The following is a 19,411-nucleotide window of genomic DNA, read 5'->3' as shown; positions in this document are numbered from 1 at the left end:
CACAATGTGATATTATTCAACCATTAAAAATGAGGAAATCCTACCATTTGTGACAACATGGATAAACTTTGAAGGGATTCTGCTAAGTGAAATAAGTCAGAGAATGATAATACCATATGATCTCGCTTATATGTAGAATCCAAAAACAAATACACAAGCAAAAATCTCAGAAAAAGAGAGCAGACTTGTGGTTACCAGATGTGGAGGTAGGAGAAGAGGTGATTGGAGGAAGATAGTCAAAGGTAGAAACTTCCAGTTAGAAGATAAATAAGTACTAAGGATGTGATATACAACATGATGACTACAGCTAGCACTGCTTTATAATATATAGGACAATTGTTAAAAGAGTAAATATCGGGGCACCTGGGTGGCTCAGTCAGTTAAGTGTCTGGCTTCAGCTCAGGTCATGATTCGGTGGTTCATGGGTTCGAGCCCTGTGTTGGTCTCTGTGCTGACAGCCCAGAGCCTGAGCCTGCTTCAGATTCTGTCTCCCTGTCTCTCTGCTCCTCCCCCACTCACACTCTGTTTCTCAAAAATGAATGTTAAAAATTTTTTTAATTAAAAAAAGAGTAAATCTTAAGAATTCTCATCACAAAGAGAAAATATTTTCTTCCTTTTCTTTTTATTGTATCTTTATGAGAAGATGGATGTCAGCTGAACCTATTTGTGGCAATCATTCGACAATATATGTAAATCAAACCATCATGTTCTATGCCTTGAACTTATACAGTTATATATGTCAACTATTTCTCAATAAAACTGGAAAGAAAAGGAATAATAAAAAAATGTCATTTCTGGTGAAGAATTTCAGAACCCCTACATTTGAAGGCTGAGGTCAAACTGAGTTCCTGAAAAAGGCCAACTAAATATTTGCAATTCCTGACCATTATTATTGACCTGCCAAAGGGTCACCAGAGGTATGTGATATGAATCAAAAGCAAACTATAGCCTGCACAAAATTAGATCTATGGTTTTCACTGAATGATAACAGCAAAATCCAGAGAAATTTCTGGTATATATTTTTAAAAAAAATCTTAGTAAAACAGTTTAAATGTAATGTTTTTACATTATAGTGGAAGGTAAAGAAATTTTACAAAACAAATAGGTCATAATGAAATCTCATTAAAGTGTTAAGAGCATGGGATACTTGGGTGGCTCGGTCAGTTAAGCGTCTGACTTTGGCCTAGGTCATGATCTCATAGCTTGTGGGTTCAAGTCCTGCATTGGGGGCTCTATGCTAACAGCCCAGAGCCTGGAGCCTGCTTCTGACTCCCTCTCTCTCGGCCCCTCCCCCACTCACACTCTGTCTCTGTTTCTCAAAAATGAATAAATGTTTAAAAAATTAGAAAAAAAAGTATTAAGAGCTTATAGAAAAATATACTATAGTTAGATAAATTATTAAAAATGTGGCCCCATAATGCATTAGAATTTGCACAACTATATCTCTTAAAATAATTGAATCTTAAGATTTGGAGATATTTTAAAGGTCTCTAGGCTAATGACTCAATGTTTAAATATCCACAATTCTTAGAGAGGGCCACTGGTTCCTGAACACACCCAGGGGATCATGAGATAAATAGCATCATAATTAAAATTTGGCCTCAGGAGCCATGTATATTCCACATATGCCACTTACCAATTATATAAATTTGGCAGCTAACTTGATGTCTGCAAGAATCTGTTTCTTTGTTTGTAAAATGGCCATAATAATGGTACAATTAATCCTCATTATTCAGATTCTATATATTGTAGATTTGCGTACTCACTAAAATCTATGGCAACCCCAAAGTCTATATTTGTGATGCTTTCATGGTCATTCACAGACATGCACAGAGCAGTGAAAAATTTGAGTTGCCCAATGCTCATGTCCCCAGCTTATGTCAAACAAGGTGATACTCTTCCTCTTGTTTCAGTTCTCCTCTTATAAACAATTGTCCTTTTCATGATATATTTAGTGCCATGTTTTACACATTTCTATGATTCTTCTTAGCGATTTTGCTGCTTAAAATGGCTCCCAACCATAGTGCTGAAATGCAGTCTAGTGTCCCTAAATACAAGAAATATATGAGGAACCTTATGGAGAAAATGTGTTCTAAATAAGCTTCATTTAGGCATGAATTATAGTGCTCTTGACCTTGAGTTTAATGTTAATAAATAAACATCATACATTAAATCAGATGTCTTCAAACTGAAACATACATAAAATGTGGTTGTGTATTGATTGATTGATGAAAATATTGTAACCAGAGTCTCACAGGAATGTAACTTTGTATTTCCCATAAGAGCATTGGTTCAGTGTCCACTAATTCACAGCTCTTGGAAAGTTTGTAGAACATAACTACCACAGGTAATTGGAATCTATTATACTTAGCTCACGTAGTAGAAATGCACTTTATTTTTAAATTATTCATATATTTTTAAAGTTTATCGTTATTTTTTTTTGTTTTTTTTTTTTGTTTTTTTGGATAATACATTTTAGGGGCACCTGGGTGGCTCAGTTCGTTGAGCATGTGACTTTGGCTCAGGTCATTATCTCATGGTTCATGGGTTCAAGCTCCACCCTTGAACCACACTTGAAGCCTGTCAGCAAAGACTTCGCTTAAAATACTGTCTCTTTGGGGCGCCTGGGTGGCTCAGTCGGTTGAACGTCCGACTTCGGCTCAGGTCATGATCTCGGGGTCCGTGGGTTCGAGCCCCGCCTCGGGCTCTGGGCTGATGGCTCAGAGCCTGGAGCCTGCTTCCAATTCTGTGTCTCCCTCTCTCTCTGCCCCTCCCCCGTTCATGCTCTGTCTCTCTCTGTCTCAAAAATAAATAAATGTTAAAAAAAATTAAAAAAAATACTGTCTCTTTTTCTCTGCCCCTCCTTCACTTGCACCTTCCCCCAAATAAATGTTTTTTTTAAAAAGTGCCTTGGTAGAGATGACTCTTGGTTGAGGAACTCCCAGATAGCTTCAGGATGGGAGCTGGTCACCAGAAAATCCAACTAAGTGATTAGAAGTTTGGAACTTCCAGCCCTACCCTTGAACCTTCAAGGAGGGGCAGTGAGTTCAGTCACTAATGACCAATGATTTAATTTATCATGTTTATGTAATGGAATCTCCATCAAAACCCTGAACAAAGGGTTCAGATAGCTTCCGGAGTGGTGAGTAACACGCCCAAAAAGGGCATGGAGGCTTGTATCTCTTCCTCTATACCTTGCTGTATGTATCTCTTATTCTGGGTAGTTAGTGTCAGAATTGAATTAAATTATAGGTCACCCAGCTGGTGTCCAAAGAGTTGCAGAACTTCTTAGTGTGGAAAAAATTCTACACACATTTTGTGTCAGAAGTGTTTTAAGTAGAAATAGATCAATTTGTTATCTATGTCTTAATTCAAGTGACTATTGCAATGTTAGCCATGAAAACCCTGTGTCCCCTTATTAGAGAACTCCTTTTGGAACTGGGTCAACAAACACATTCAGAGTATCCATTGAACATGTTAATTCACTTAATCTGTTACTGATTCTGACAAGGAATAACTTCTCATTCTTCAGTGTCTTGTGGCTTGTTGCGGGGAGGCGGGGAAATCGGTGTATGTTAACCTTTGCAGTGAGTTGGTACAATGAAAAGAGTGCTTGGGGGCACCTGGGTGGCTCAGTCAGTTAAGCATCTAACTCGGGATTTCAGCTCAGGTCATGATCTCAAGGTTCATAAAATTGAGACTTGCATGAGGCTCTGCACTGACAGCACAGAGCCTGCTTGGGATTCTCTTTTTTCCTCTCTCTGCCCCTCTCTAGCTAGCATGCATGTACTCTCTCTTGCTCTCCTTCCCTTTCTCTCCCTCTCTCAAAATAAATAAATAAACATTAAAAAAATAAAGAAAAGAAAAAAGGGCTTGATTAGTATGGCAGAAAGAAATTAAGAGTTCACCATACTTGTGAACACTTTCTTCTTCCAGGAAACAACCAGATAACATTTCCTAGCTTTTTTTGATATTAAATGGAATTTTACCAATGTAATATGAGTAGAAGTAAAGCCTGCCACTTGGGGACCTGGCCTATATAAATCTTCCATATTTTTTCCTCTTATACTAGCTTGATGCAGATAGGGACAGTGACTTTGGAAGCTACTGGTGAAGCCTGTGTCCTTTATTCACACTTTGAAGAAATTGCCTACTGATTAGGAACACCTTCTTTGGACTTTACCTGAATGAGAAACTTCTATCAGATATTAGCTATTGCACATTTTAGTATTTGTTGCAACAAACAAAATTAGTTAATATAGCTAGACTTTTGAGGACAGGAATTCTGTTATGAGCTCTATTATCAGATAGAGATGAGGTTTAAACTCAGATGAGGTATTTACTCTTGCCATATTTTGGCATTCTCATCTGTAGAACAGCACTAATTATGCTTTTTCAACCCATCCTACAGGATCACAGGAGAGCTCTAATAAGATAATGGAACAGAGAGAATACTGAAAAGCATGACATATGATATGTGTGCAGGGAATTATAAAATAATTTGGGGTGTCCAGGTCTCTTAAGTGACCAATAAATTGAATTAATACATCCACTCTGTGACCAACTGATCTTGCTTCTACATATGAATGATTTCCTGCTCAGCTTCTGAAATTCTAATTAGTATAGATGAAGCATCATGATGTTCTGAAGAGAGAGTTAGCACATGGTTCCATATATCCCTGCCTCTCACATCACAGCATGTAGATACTCCCCTGTGCATGCTCATTCAAAGGGAAAACACTAAATTAAAAAACAAAGTCAATCATAATCTACTCTATAACTTTAGTCAGGCCTAAATAAGATTAATCTTACTGTAGTAGATATGCAAATGAGAAAAACACCAATGTGTGATATGAGGACTCAGTAAGATGATGCTGATGGCCTGACTCTGGAAACCCAGAGCAGTGCTTTCAAATTCACAAAATCACATTTCCATTTCTTTCATTATAATTGCATATATAGAATTATATATGTAAAATTGAATATACATATTCTTTTCTTTTTTTAACTAAAGAGCAGCAATATTGATTTAAATTTTCTGTAGGTTATAGAAAATATTTCCTATCACAAATAATAAGATTTAAAATCCACACTGTTAAAAATTACCTGATAGAGTAAGACAAAGTAAGCTATCCCTGAGACATCACTGTAGATATCCTGATATTTCACTTGTCTCATCTCAGTCCATCTCTTTTAGCAATGCTTTTCAACCATATACACTTTAAAACTCATTATTATTTATTTTATAAAAAGGACATATTGTTATATGTAATCTTTTGAGAGTGATTGTTTCCACTTAATATTGTATTGCTGTGTTCATCTTGTGATGTTAAGTCACTGTAGTTTATCTGTTTTGATGGTTGTATACTATGAGAGGTAGAATAGTGGCAACCAAAGATGTTGCTGTCCTAGTCCCAGAACCTGGGAATATGTTAAATTACATGGCAGAGGAGAATTATGATCCTAGGTGAAAATAGCATTGCTAATGGCCTTGTAGAATTATTCTGGATTATTAGGATGGGTCCAATGTAATCACAAGCATTCTTATGAGTAGAAGAAGGAGGCTGGAGAAAGTATATCAGAATTATATAATGTGAGAGGGACACCACCAGGTATTGATGGCCATAAGAGGGAAGGGGGCAAAGAGTCAAAGAATATAGGTAAACTCTAGAAGCTGGAAAAGAAAAGAGAAGAAAATGGATTTTTCCCTTGAAAGGAACAACCCTGCTAACACTTTGATTTTGGCTAGTAAGACTATTTTAGACTTCTGATCTCCTGAACAGTAAGATAATAAATTTATGCTGTTTTAAGTCAAAGTTGTTGGTAATTTCATATATCAGCATTGGGAAACTAATTGGTAACTATTCAATGGAGTGAATATACCATTGTTTACTCTTCTACTCTCCCACTGAGGGGTGCTTATGTTGTGTCCAGGCTATTGCTACTGTGAACAGTGATTCTGAGAACATTCTGGTACACATCTCCTTTTGTATATGTAGACATTTTCTTTTAGATATTTACTTAGACATGAAATTGTTGGACCAGTGGATGTAAAAATGGTCAAATGTAAAAGGTATATTCAAACTATTATCCAAATGGTTGCAAAAATTTTCATTCTTACCAACAATATATAATGCATTATGTAGTTCTACAACCTTCATCTTATAAAATGTTTAATATTCTACTTTTAATTAATAAGACATAAAACATACAGATTGCTGGAATGATTTTTAGTTTTGTATCCTTTCTCATTAAATAAAGAGGAAAATAAGATTATGATGTCTAACAAAATTAATGGAGTTATGTCTAAATTTTTATAGATTGTTATTTTTTTTGAAAGTCTTTAATCTTAACATTGTGTTTCTTTTTAAATTTTGTAATAATTTATTGTCAAGTTAGCTAATATACAGCATATACAGTGTAGTCTTGTCTTTTGAGAGTAGATTCCCGCGGTTCATCACTTACATACAACACCCAATGCTCATCCCAATAAATGCCCTCCTCAATGCCCATTTCCCATTCTCCCTAACCCCCCAAACCCCCACCCCCATCAACCTTCAGTTTGTTCTTTGTATTTAAGAGTCTCTTACGGTTTGCCAGGGCACCTGGGTGGCTCAGTCGGTTAAGCGACTGACTTTGGCTCAGGTCATGATCTCACGGTTCGTGGGTTTAAGCCCTGCATTGGGCTCTGTGCTGATGGCTTGAAGCTTGCTTCCGATTCTGTGTCTCCCTCTCTCTACCCCTCCCCAACTCGTGCTCTGTCTCTCTCTCTCTCATTCTCAAAACTAAATAAACATTAAAAAAATTAAAAAAAAAGATTCTCTTATGGTTTGCCTCCCTCTCTGTTTGTAACTTATTTTTCCTTCCCTTCCCCTATGGTCTTCTGTTAAGTTTCTCAAATTCCACATATGAGTAAAAACATATGATATCTGTCTTTTTCTGAATGACTTATTTCACTTAGCATAATACCCTCCAGTTCCATCCACATTGTGGCAAATGGCAAGATTTCATTATTTTTCATCACCAATTGGTGTTCCATTGTATATATGTATATACATATATACACCAACAGTGCAAGAGGCTTCCCTTTTCTCCACATCCTCGCCAAACATCTGTTGTTTCCTGAGTTGCTAATTTTTAGCTGCTCTTACCAGATTTAGCATCTCAATGTGGTTTGATTTGCATTTTCCTGATGATGAGCAATGTTGAGCATCTATTCATGTGTCTGTTGGCCATCTGGATGTCTTCTTTGGAAAAGTGTCTATTCATGTCTTCTGCCCATTTCTTCACTGGATTATTTGTTTTTCGGGCGTTGATATTGGTACGTTCTTTAGAGATTTTTGATACTAACCCTTTATCCGATATGTCATTTGTAAATATCTTCTCCCATTCCATTGGTTGCCTCTTAGTTTTGTTGATTGTTTCCTTTGCTGTGCAGAAACTTTTTATCTTGATGAGGTCTCAATAGTTCATTTTGGCTTTTATTTCCCTTGCTTTCAGAGACATATCAAGTAAGAAGTTGCTGAGGCCAAGGTCAAAGAGGTTGTTGCCTGTTTTCTCCTCTAGGATTTTGATGGTTTCCTGTCTCACAAATAGGTGTTTCATACATTTTGAATTTATTTTTGTGTATGGTATAAGAAAATGGTCCAGTTTCATTCTTCTGCATGTTGCTGTCCAATTCTGCCAGCATCATTTGCTAAAGAGACATGTCTTTCTCCCATTGGATACTCTTTCCAGTTTTGTCGAAGATTAGTTGGTCATACATTTGTGGGTCCATTTCTGTGTTCTCTATTCTATACCATTGGCCTATGTGAATGTTTTTGTGGCAATACTATACTGTCTTGATGATTACAGCTTTGTAGTACAGGCTAAAGTCAGGGAATAGATATTATCACGTTTCATTGAATCACTTAGGTCTCTAATTCTCCCCTCATTGTGTAGTAATTTCCTATCCCTCTTTTTCTCAGCTTCATCATTTTCCATAATTTTATCTTCTATTTCACTTATTTTTCCCTCTGCTTCCTCCATCCTTGCTGTCACTGCATGTAGCTTATTTTGCATCTTGTTTATGGCATTTCTTAATTCACCGTGACTATTTCTTAGGTCCTTGATCTCTGTAGCAATAGATTCTCTGCTGTCTTCTATGCTTTTTTCAAGCCCAACTATTAGTCTTATGACCATTATTCTAAATTCATGTTCATATATATTGTTTATACCTGTTTTGAGCAATTCTCTGGCTGTCATTTCCTCCTGGAATTTCTACTACTATATTAAAAAGGGGTCATACAGTGTCCAGGGCCTGGAACTTCAGGAAGTGTTTTTGGAGTGTGTTTCGTGTACTCTGTTGTTGCATCTCTGTTGCATCTCACTGTTCATAGTGGTGGTTTGGATCTTCCACCAGGTGTGCTTTGATTTGTTCATTGAAGTAACCCTGGAAAAATAGGAAAAGGGGTGGTGGTGGAAGGGGCCTTATCCCATACAAAGAGAGAAATGACAGGAGCAGAAAAAACAACCAGGCAGAGTATCAAAGAAACTATAAGGCTTAATCCAGAGAAAGAGGAAAATAAAGAAGAAGGAAATATAGAAAAGGTGTAAAAATAATAGAGTAAAAATTCCTGATTAAACAAACAACCAGAACATAGAAATAAAGAATATATATATAATGAGAATTGACCAAAAATCAAATCGGGAACTATGAGCCTGATTCCAAAGGAAAAAGGGGAAAAAAGGGGGGAGGAGGGTAGAAGGAAAAAGAAGGGAAAAGAGAAGAAGAGAAAAATAATAGCAATAATAAAACAAAAAAAGTAAATAAAAAATAGAAAATAAACAAAGTAACATACAAAACCTCAAGACAGTTGTCTGTTGGTGCCTGGGACCAGTGGCTATGCTGGTCTGGAGGAGAGGATGCCTGGTTTGGTCAGTGTCAATCTCACTCCAGTAGATAAGCAGTTACCAGGCACAGAGGGGTAGGGTTTGGTGTAAGGTCCACCTCCACTGGGGACCCAACCTTTTTCGCTGAAGCCCTACCATGATGGTGATAGAGAGTAAATGGAGACACCCCAATCTCTCCTCCCCAGACCAGTTGTCTCAAACCACGTTGTTCAGGCAGTTGTCACAGAGCAGTGTGGGCAGCTGGCTTGCCCTGCTCCACAGGTAATGAACTGGAATTCAAAACCCGATGTCTTAAAGGATCCAGCTCCACATGGACCTGGTTCTGGGGTAGCACCACTCTGCCCAGTGACAAAGGGGCCTCTGGCTGGTGCCTGCAGGGCTTTTTGTCCTTGGAGGTGGGGGGGAGCAATATACCCTCTTCCCACAGTACTCGAGGGAGGGAACTGTTCTCTTCCAGTACACCCCTCAAGATCGCTGCAGAGCTGGCTCCCCCCGGCCCCCAGGCGCAAGTATGTGGCAGACTCTAGTCTGGAGAAAGTTGCACAACCCTGAAAACTCTGATCGTCACTTCTAAGGCCATTTGCAAAGTAGAAACTGGATCTCTCTGTATTTTTCATTCCCCTTTCTGTGGTCGTGTGAGGTTTTTCCCTTGTCCAAATACAATCCCACATTTCCACAACCTGTCTTTCTCTCCCTTTTGTGTCTCCACCAAAGGGGTCCATACCCTCCATGTCTACACAGCAGTTTTATCTCTCTCAATTTGCAAACACACACCTGTGTCTCACCAAGCTGTGTCTGTACCTTGTGGAGGCTTTTCTGTCACTCTGTGTAGCCTGGATTCCTGGTATTACAAGTGTTCTCACCTCAATACTGCTATGTTTGAGGGATGAGGGTAATTCCAGTCCCCCTACTTCTCCCCCATGATGGCTCCTCCTATACTTTTTTTTCCTTAATGAATGGATTTAAAATTCTATTTGATTGCAATCTTGATTTGCAATTTCCCTGATTATGAGAGATATCGATCATATCTTAGGTTGTTTACTGGTCATATGTGTTCCATTTTCTAGAAAACTTGTTTTGCCTATTTTAAAATTATGTTGCTAGTACTTTTATTTTTGTTAAATTTTTTTTTACTGATCCCTAGTCGGTGATGTGGACTAAAATTTCTAAGGACTTGTATGACAGACTATTCTAGTATGACAGTGTTGTTGGATAAATATTCTAAGTTCTAAGATCTTTTCCTTCAGTATCTTGAAAACTATACTCCATGCTGCATTTAGTGTAATCTTAAAAACATTTTTCCTTTTGAACATGATCTGTTATTTCTCTAAGCTTTTGGAATGTTTTTGGCATCTATAGTAGTCTTGCATTTCTAAGATGTCCAAGTGCCTTTCCTTATTGGCACTTTACAGGCACTTTTCATCGGACATCTGTCATCTCTTTAAAAATTATTTTAAAAATGTATTTCCATTATTTGCTCGAGTGTTTATTCCTCTTAATTTTAGTTTTCACCCTTTCTTGGACTAGCTGCATGCCATCACATTTATTTCTATATTCTGTATATCATAGCTATATTTTTTCTACCTATTTCTTTATTCTTTCTATTTCTTCTGGTTTGTTAATTCATTCTTCATATGTATTTCATCTTTCCTTTTTAAAAATTTATTTTTGTTATATTTTTTCACGTATGTTTGGTTCTTGTATGATTTATTTAGTTTATTTTACATTGCTAAACTCACACTGGCAGATTTCCCAAGTCACTAGTTGATATAATTGTTTGATTGAATCAAAACATCAGGTTGTGATCCAATTTTAGTCTTAACTTTTCAAAGATATATTTGCAATTTATTCTTAAACATTTTTTTAAATGTTTATTTATTTTTGAGAGATAGAGAGAAGGATAGAGTGTTAGTAGGGGAAGGGCAGAGAGAGACACACACACAGAATCTGAAGCAGGCTTCAGTCTCGGAGCGGTCAGCACAGAGCCTGACGCGGGACTCCAACCCATGAACTGTGGGATCATGACCTGAGCCAAAGTCAGATGCTTAACTGACTGAGCCACCCATGCGCCCATATATTTGCAATTTAAAATAAGACAAAATTAACTTCTAATTTGTAGACTATGTGGGCTGGTAGATGTTGGCAAAGGTACTTTATAAAGGGTACTTTATAATTTCTTGACTAATCTCTGAGCCATCAAAGCTACTCTCAAGAAGCAGAGCCTGCATGATATATTGGGCACTAACTTCTCAAAGGCTGGGAATGAAGGGCCTGATTCACAGACCTCGAACAGTGCCTGACTCTCACATAGCTGGTAGTCAATAAATATTTGCTTAATAAATCAATGACTAGGCACCATGTGAGAATAACCCAGTGTAGTTCTCTTCATTTCTTTACTTAATCAGAGTAGAAAAGTCCCAGATGAAAATAGAAATGCATGTGTCCCATTTGCCTACTATTTCTGAAGCTGTGTAAGTCACAGAAAATAATGCTCACCTCATTCTGAGATTCTGCAGACTCTGATGCTTTTAAGGAGGTAATAAGATCCAGAATGTCTCCATTATATTGCTTCACTGAGAATGTTCCACTATAGACTTTTAACCATCTTGACAAAAAAAAAGAAAGTTGATTTTCTTTTTGGAAGTAGTGGGGAGGGGGGAGGAATGAGGAATGAGGAAAAGATGAGGGAAAGTTAAAATGCTAGACATGCTCTGTAGAGAAGGGGAACAAAATCTAATTCCCTTGAGAAGAAGATACCTAGAGAGAGCTAAGATGCAAGTATTTAGTAGGAAAATGCCCATGAAAGAAAAATGGAAAGGGAGGCACAGAAGGCTGGCAGAGCAGTTGGGTAGTGATGCAAGTCTGTCTCTGAGTGAAGGAAAGAGGAAGGTTGGGTATAAGCATCCTAGACCCCATGAAAGTGAAGGGATATTTGACAAGGCCTTCAAGGAATCCTCAGGCCAGCATCAGAGGAATATGTGTTTTCTAGGAACAGGTTTCCCTTGGAGTCAATACTGAACTCATCAGCTGGCAACAGCTTTGGGGAGGATGACCTCAGTGTAAAAGCAGCCATGGATATCAGAGCTCAGTGCCTTTGGCCCTCAGTCAACCATGTTGTCTGTGACTGGAGTCTGTGAAGCCCTTTCCCATAGCTTCCACAAGCCTTGAAGTGTTTGGTTTCAGATTTCTGGCCATTAATGAAGGGATTTTTCAAAGTAGACAATAATGTGGTCAGAGTGGGGTGGAAAATTGGGAGATGACATGACAATCTCAGTTCTTGTGTATAAAGAGGACACAATAGATATAAGCTCTACCTATAATATACGAGAGACAGAGTTTTGTTGTTGTTGTTGCTGTTGTTTTAAACTTATGCACTTATAGGAAGTTGATGCATAGTTCCCTGCAAAAACATTCCTTGACTTCTGAAATCCTATTTTGGATTAAGTTTCCTTAGTATTTATAACATCACTTTAGACCCAAGTTAGGGAAGCTTTTTCTGTGCAGGGCCAGAGAGTAAGCACTATAGGTTTGGGGGGCAGATGATGTCTATCACAATCATTCAGCTCTGCCCCATAGTGTGAGAGAATCCATATATAACATGTAAATTAAGAGGCATGGATGTATTCCAATAAAACTTATAAAAGTGATGTCAGCCTAGATTTGGCCCACAGGCCATAATTGATGACCACTGATTTAGACATTTCAAGCAATCAAATACATATGCATGGTCAGTTACATCAGATCATTCTGAAATTCAAACCAGCAAGGTATATATATTAGGGGCTTCACACTTAAGAATTTGTGAAAGATAAAGATCAATAGGTAGCCAAGACTTGAAGAATCATTATATACAATTCCAAGGAATTTGAATTTTATCCATGGGGAAATCAATACTATGTTTAATGCAAGAAATGACATAAACAATCACGGGGGAAGTGCAGAAGGAGATGAGACGGCAGAACACACAACTAAGAAACTGCACAGCAACCAGATGAATAAATGTGAAAGCCTAACTTAAAAGGGAGTTACTATGGTTAATAAGAGGAAGGAGTGAGTTAGCTCTAAATGGTATAGAATTTTTGAAATGCAGTAAACTTAAATTTAGAAAATGTGGGAGGGAAAGTACCATAGAATGATCCAGAGCTTTGTTTAGACTTGAGCCACTAGGTGAATGATGGTGCACTTCACTAAAAGAGGGGGCATAAAAGGAGTTTTTGGACTTAATATGGTCAAATGAGGGACTCCCTGGAGGAGTTTGAATTGCCGGGTGGGGGCTGCTGAAATGGAAATTATCTAGTAGGCAGTTGGCTTTTTGGCTTCTGAGCTGAAGACAAAGGTATATACATTAAAGAACAGGGGTTGAACATGGTACCCTGGGAACATCAAAATATAAGGGAAGGATGAAGAAAGAGGTCATTGAAGGAAAATTTGCTCATCTTTCCTCTCACATTACTTTTCATCTTCCTTTTGAATGCCAATGTTTTCCAGCTTTCTGTTATTGTTCCTTTCTTTGTTTGTTTGTTTTACATGCTTTTCTCTTGGTAATTTTATCCATTTTTGCCTTTGCCTCCAGGTTGATGAAATCTCCATACATTTTCTTTCCAGAAATTATCTTTAAAAAATGCTTATTTATTGAGAGAGAGAGGGAGAGAGAGAGAGGAACAAGTGGGAGAGGGACAGAGAGAGAGAGGGAGAGAGAGAATCTCAAGCAGGCTCTACACTGTCAATACAGAGTCCTATGCAGGGTGGGGCCTGATACCATGAACCACGAGACCATGGCCTAAGCCAAAATCAAGAGTCGGATGCTTAACTTACTGAGCCACCCATGTGCCCCTGCTATTCAGAAACTCTAATTTATCTTCAATTGATCACAAATAGGACCAGCTTCAGACAACACTAACTTAATATGTCTCTCACCTACTTACCTTACCCAAACAACACTCTCAACTTCTGTGCTCCTAAGGAAAATTAACACTCTCAACATCTACCCCATGAACTTCTCTCTTTCTTAGATGCTATCAACAAACCCAAAACATTATCCTAAAATACTTCTCCTTCTCTAGACATGATCCATAACTTCACCATTTCTGACCTTGGACTATTGAACATGCATCTGGACTACTTACTCTCAGTGCTTCCCAATTTCAGACCATGTTTCACACTGTTCCAGAGTGAACTTACTAAAAAGGGATCTAGTTGCTTTAAACATTTAGAACTATTCACCTCTCAACACCCCACCCCCAGCAGTCGTGTGTAGCATAATGGTTAAGAGCAAGTGTTTCGGGACTATTTGAAGAACTGTGTTGCCAGCCATTCCAATAGAGTTAATTAAGATGGAAGCTGACAGAAAGAGAGTCTTTCACAAAGGTTTCTTCACATTAATTTCCCAAATCTTCACTGTTCAATGTCATTCTCCTCTTAGCATATACTATAATCCCTACATCTATTTGATAAGGGGAAATAAAAAGAACTTCTTAGAAGTTGCTACTGTAAGGTCACATTTTCTTGTCCATTCCAAATCTCAGTTATCTAAATTCCAGATTTTATATTCCAATCACATTTCATTTAAACACCTTTGTCTAACAAGAGTTATGTCTGATCCCAGTTTGACCAGAAGAGAAGAGACAAGGAGTAAATATAATAGCATATCTGGTCATTATTCAAAGTCATTCTCTTTAAGGTAAAATTTTGCTTCTCTAAATGCTTTCCCCACTTCCAACTATGGACCTCACTGTTAATTCTATTTTAATACTGTATCATCATCATCATCATCATCATCATCTCTCATCATCATCAACTTAGCATATATACTGCTTCAGTATGCTTGGCATTGTCTTAAGTGCTTTATATTTATTAATTCATCAATCCTCCAAACAACTCAAGGAGGTTGTTACAATTGTTGTCTTCATTTGTAGATGAAGAAAGTAAGGAGCTGTGAAATTCCCTAAGGTTATGCAGCTTAAAAGAAGCAGCACTGGGTATGTACCCATACAATCTGATTTCAGAGTCCATTATCTTATCCACTACACAACACTGCTTTTCATAACCCTGTACTACACCGACAATCATATAAACAATATAAAATGATATTATTCCTGCCACTCCATAATTTCTTGAATAACATCCAGACTTGTCACCTTGGAATATAAGCAAAGTTCAAACACTTCTGCATCCTATTTTCTCTTCAACCTTCCACAGGCTCTGACCGGGCCTTGGTATATGCTGTTCTTGTGACTCTAGAGAATCTCTACATGAGTTGACTCACAACCTGGTGATAATGAGGATCATGACCAAATACATGAAATTTATCAGCATTTGTGTCCTCTATAAAACATTAATGACTTGGAGTGCCTGAGTGGTGCAGTCCGTTAAGTGTCTGACTCTTGGTCTCGGCTCAGGTCATGATCTTGCAGTTTGTGAGTTCAAGCCCCACATCAGACTCTGTGCTAATGGTGAGGAGCCTGCTTGGGATTCTATCTCTCTTTCTCTCTGTCCCTCCTCCACTTGTGCTCTCTCTTTCTCTCAAACAAATAACCTTAAAAAAACATTAATGACTCAACCTTAGGGTGGTGTTTCAATTACATTTTCATTTTCAATAACTGATAGGTACTCTGGAAATGCACAGATTAATAAAAAACAAAGCACATTATAAACTTTAGTTGTTTAAAATCTTAACTTTAGGTTGAACCTCTTAAGCATGCTGGTGGGGACATAAAGTGGTGCAGCCATTTTGGAAAACACTTGGGTAATTTCTTTGAAAAGCAAAAAACATACCCCCTCCCCCCAAAATACACTTACTATGGAATCTAGCCATTCCATTCCTAAGTATTTCTAAGAATGAAAATACATGTCCATATAAAAACTTGTACATTAATATCTAGTAATCTTAAGTGTCAAAAACTGAAAACAATCCTAATGGCCATCAACTAGGTGAATAAAACAAACTGTGGTATATCCATACAATGGACTACTATTCAGCAATTAAAAAAAGAATTATAATATTAGTATATACTATAACATGGATGAATCACAATGTCATTAACCTTACTGAAATAAGCCAGACAAAGAAAGTATATATACCACATGACTCCGTTTATATAACATTCTAGGAAATGAAAACTAATGTTTCATGACAGTAAGTGGATCAGTAGCTGCCTGGACATAGTTGGTAGGGATAGGAGGAGAAGGGAGAGATAGCAAAGGGGCAAGAGGAAACTTTTGGAGATGACTGATATGTTCATTATCTTGATTGTAGTCATGGTTGCATGAAGGTGTATATGTCAACTTTTCAAATTGTATACTTTAAATATTTACACTGTTTTTCATTGTCAGTGATACCTCAATAAAGCTGTTTTAAAAATACCAATAAAAAATAAAATCTTAACTTTAAATAGAACATGGTAGGTTGTGTTATTAATTTATAAATGCTTAATTAAAGAAAATACCACACTTTAAATCTTATTGCACAAATCATCGTTTCTAACTCTGGAAGCACGTACTACTTTTGAGTATATTTTATAAATATTTATAAATTCTTCTTTGTTCCACACACACACTCACACACATGAATAGCACAGCCTTTTTGATTACACAAAGAGCACATGGATGCCTGTTATTCTGCATTTTGCTGAGAGCATTTAGCACAACAATCCCTGAGGCAAACTTTCGAAACAGGCTGTTTTTAGAAAAAATCTCCTTAGGGAATCTCTTCTCCTGTTAACTCCTGAATAATCAGTTCTTTTTCAGAAAATAAAGTAAGGTGTTTCAAATACGTATTGTTTGTGAATTTATGTCCTTTGTCTACAGAGTAGCAAGCTAGAGTAGAAAAAAAATCACTGGGCTGGTTCTAGCACTTTATGGTTTATTTCATATGTTTATTCATGGTTTATTCCAAACCATATGGTTTATCCCATGCATTCCTTTACTTAATGTACATGTTTTGAGCACCTTCTGTGCACTGAATTTGTCTTCAGGAAGTTTACAGTGTAATGGAACACACAGTGCATTCAACAGCACATTCAATCCACAAGTATTTATTGTGTGTCTATAGCATACCCTGCATTTTCTACCCACATAAATAACAGACTGTCGTAAGTACTAGCAGTCTTCTGGGGAAGTCATGTATTGTGAGAGGGGATGAGTTTGGTATAGTGTGTTATAACTGCAGTGGTGAGTCATGCTGCTGTTGCAGGAAAGTGGTTAGAAAAACAAGAGACAACCTCACAAAGGAGGTTAGAACCTACAGGGTGACTCTTTTAGTCACGTGACTTTGGAAAACTAACTCAACCTTCTTGAGACCAGATAAATTCATCTGAAAAAGGATAAGACTTTTCCAGAGACCATACAAGCTCTCTTATGGGTTTAAAATACCAGTTCTACAAATTTAGGAAAAGAAAAGGAATATAGCTAATGGAAATCAAGAGTAATATTTTCCCCTAAGGCTTAAGATTGGAAAAAAGAGCCTAGAGCTAGACTGTAGAGAGCGTCAAATGTCAAACTAGGGAATTTATATGCTTTATGTGTATCACTGGTCACCAAAGAATTTCAACATCCCTTCATCATTAAAAAAGTTTAGTTCAACCCCACTATATGAATATTTATTCATTTGTGAATTATACACACATGGTATAGATACATTCTATCTTATATATACTTCTCCAGAGTCTAGATAAACAGAGAATACTTTCCAATTCATTTTGTAATTTTGATTCCTAAACCTCTCAAGGAAAATATAAGAAAGGAAAACTATAGACCAATCTTGATCAAGACTATAAATGACAAAATTTTTAAAAGAACGTTGATGAACTGAATCCAGCAATACATTTTAAAGGATAGTATAGTTAAATTAAACCTAGAAATGTAAGTTTGGTTTAACATTAGAAAAATGAAGTAATAAAATCACCACATTAAAAACTTAAAAGAGGAAAAACTATATCTGCATGTCAACAGATGTAGGAAAATCATTTGATAAGATCTGACAACCCACTGATGATTTAAAAAAAGTCTAGTTGTCTCCTCCAGCCATCCAAGATGCAAAAAAGGAGAGAAGGCTAAGGGGAGAAAGGTGGCCCTGGTTCCTGCTGTCGTGAAGAAGCAGGAGAACAAGAAGGTGGTCACTCCCCTGTTTGAGAAAAGGTCCAAGAATTCTGCCTTCAGACAGGACATCCACCCCAAAAGGGACCTTACCCACTTTGTCAAATGACCCCACTACCTCTGGCTGCAGTAGTAAAGGACTATTTTCCATAAATGTCTAAAAGTGCCTCCTGCAATTAACCAGTTCACCCAGGCTTTGGACCACCAAACAGCTACTCAACTGCTTAAGCTGGCTCACAAATACAGACCAGAGATAGAGCAAGAGAAGAAGCAGAGACTGTTGGCCCCTGGGGCTGAGAAGAAAGCTGCCAGCAAAGGGCATGTCCCCACTAAGAGGCTGCCTGTCATTTGAGCTGGGGTTAATACTGTCACCACCTTGGTGGAAAACAAGAAGGCTCAGCCTGTAGTGATTGCACATGATGTGGATCCCATTGAATTGATTGTCTTCCTGCCTGCTGTGTCATAAGATGGGGTTCCCTACTGCATCATCAAGGGGAAAGCCAGGCTGGGGCACCCTGTCCACAGGAAGACCTACATCTTCACACAGGTTAACTGGGAAAACAAAGGAGCTCTGGATAAGCTGGTGGAAACTATTGGGACCAATGACAATGACAGATATGATGAGATCCATCTTTACTGGGGAGGCAGCATCCTGGGTCCATAGTTGATGGCTCACATTACCAAGTTGGAAAAGGCAAAGTCTAAAGAACTGGCCACCAAACTGAGCTAAGTGTGTGCTGCTGAATTTTCTGTACATAAAAGTAATAGAAAGTTCTCTTTTAAACTCCTTTAGCAAACTAGGAATGGAAGAGAAAATTATTTTCATCTGCTAAAAAGTATTGACAAAATTGCTCAAGATAAACCTCATACTAAATGGTATTTTCTTTATAATTAGGAAGAAAACAAGAGTGTGCACTATATCCTCACTCATTCAATAATATAGTGCAGATTTTGGCTAGTGCTCTATGACAAGAAAAACCTATAAAATAGGGTTATTTAAAAGGAAGACATTAAATTGTTATTACTCTTGAGATAAATTGTTTATGTAGAATTCAGTATGATTATATTAGTCTGAACAGGCTAGATTATTCTGTGATAACAAAGAACCACAAAATATTTGATGCTTAAAAACCAAAAACTCATATTTTATTCACACTACCTGCCTAACAAGGGTGAGCAGAGAAGTGCTCACTGCATTCTCTCAAGGACCCGGGCTGACAGTAACCCAAATGAGACACAAACAGAGGGAGAGGGGAAAATCACCAAACTCATGAATGTTGGTGGCTGGTACATTCAACCCATTAGTGATGGAAATTGGATGAAGGGTAGTCTTAAAGGGAAGTAGGTTTAGTGGTGAAGGTGTTGCTAAGTGAGAGAGCAGTGCTAACTAACTGCAAACAGAAATATCCAACAAGCCTTTAGAAAG

The 19,411-nt window shown here is 37.6% G+C and overlaps 1 pseudogene; it reads left to right on the top strand.

Moving 5' to 3' along the window:
• The first annotated feature begins 9,028 nt into the window (after nt 1-9,028).
• On the top strand, nt 9,029-18,715 carry LOC125914312 (60S ribosomal protein L7a-like; annotated as a pseudogene).
• Nucleotides 18,716-19,411: the final 696 nt, after the last annotated feature.

The sequence above is a fragment of the Panthera uncia genome (genome assembly GCF_023721935.1).
Source record: "Panthera uncia isolate 11264 chromosome D3 unlocalized genomic scaffold, Puncia_PCG_1.0 HiC_scaffold_8, whole genome shotgun sequence".
NCBI lineage: Eukaryota > Metazoa > Chordata > Mammalia > Carnivora > Felidae > Panthera > Panthera uncia.
The sequence above is the reverse complement of the archived record's forward strand: the minus strand, read 5'-3'. Positions and strand labels throughout refer to the sequence as shown.